The sequence below is a fragment of the Limulus polyphemus genome, unplaced genomic scaffold (assembly GCF_000517525.1).
Source record: "Limulus polyphemus unplaced genomic scaffold, Limulus_polyphemus-2.1.2 Scaffold7440, whole genome shotgun sequence".
Classification (NCBI taxonomy): Eukaryota; Metazoa; Arthropoda; class Merostomata; order Xiphosura; family Limulidae; genus Limulus; species Limulus polyphemus.
In genome coordinates this window covers 1-1365 of record NW_013673050.1, presented here as the reverse complement: position 1 = coordinate 1365, position 1365 = coordinate 1, and positions in this window count along the sequence as shown.

Here is a 1365-nt window from a genome sequence, read left to right as displayed (position 1 = left end):
ATAATAACTGATTATGTTGCATATTATTTGATTAATTCTGGTATAATAACTGATTATATTGTATTGCATATTATTTGATTAATTCTGGTATAATAACTGATTATATTGCATATTGTTTGATTATTTCTGATACAGTGACTGAGGTTTGAATATATTATAATCAACTGAGCTTAGAACTTGATTACATCACCACATCTGGTCATACTGTTATCTTCTGACTGGGTATCTTGAGATTGGCCCTGCTAGTTAGTTTCCATTGCAAAAGGCTCCATCATAAGGTTATCACATCAAAAGCATGTCAACCTCTGCCTGCTTACTTTTCTTAATCCATTTATTGTACCGAGATGATGGTTCCCAGTACCCATTTCAACAGTTCGATATTTCACAAATCGATAGATAGTACATTCGATGACTTGACTGGTATGTCTTTGTGTCGAATAAAATGAATTCCTGTTTCATTCTCTAGCTGCTTGAGCTATGCAATGGATTAATGGGAGTTATAATTGGAAACCTTGTCTTGGTGAACCATAACCTGGGGTATAATTGGAAACCTTGTCTTGGTGAACCCATAACCTGGGATATAATTGGAAACCTTGTCTTGATGAATCCATAACCTGGGGTATAATTGGAAACCTTGTCTTGGTGAACCCATAACCTGGGGTATAATTGGAAACCTTGTCTTGGTGAACCCATAACCTGAGGTGTAATTGGAAACCTTGTCTTGGTGAACCCATAACCTATGTTATAATTGGAAACCTTGTCTTGGTGAACCCATAACCTGTGTTATAATTGGAAACCTTGTCTTGGTGAACCCATAACCTGGGGTATAATTGGAAACTTGTCTTGGTGAACCCATAACCTGTGTTATAATTGGAAACCTTGTCTTGGTGAGCCCATAACCTGGGTTATAATTGGAAAATTTGTCTTGGTGAACCCATAGCCTGAGGTATAATTGGAAACCTTGTTTTGGTGAACCCATAACCGTTGACCACGTTTCCAGATGGAGAGCCTTCTTGATTATGCTACATACTGTTACTACATGCTGCACATTGCTTATGATAGATAGGATATTACTTATTCAAGGATTTGCTTTGGATGGATCTAGTGATCCAAGTTGGTCCATATTCCATATTAAATACAAGAGGTATCCCTGTCTCAGAAATACTAAATCCTTAATTTGAACACATCTTTATGATCTGATTTTATGAATATCTTGCATCAGAAAAGCGCTGTTGCTTACCTTTCCCCCAAAAATCAGTTTTTGGTGGTGATGTGAGTTTTTGATTTGCATATTCTAAGTTATTTTAATATAATGCACTCAATTCTTTGAAGTCTTTAGTATTATTGTACCAGCATGTTTCCTTG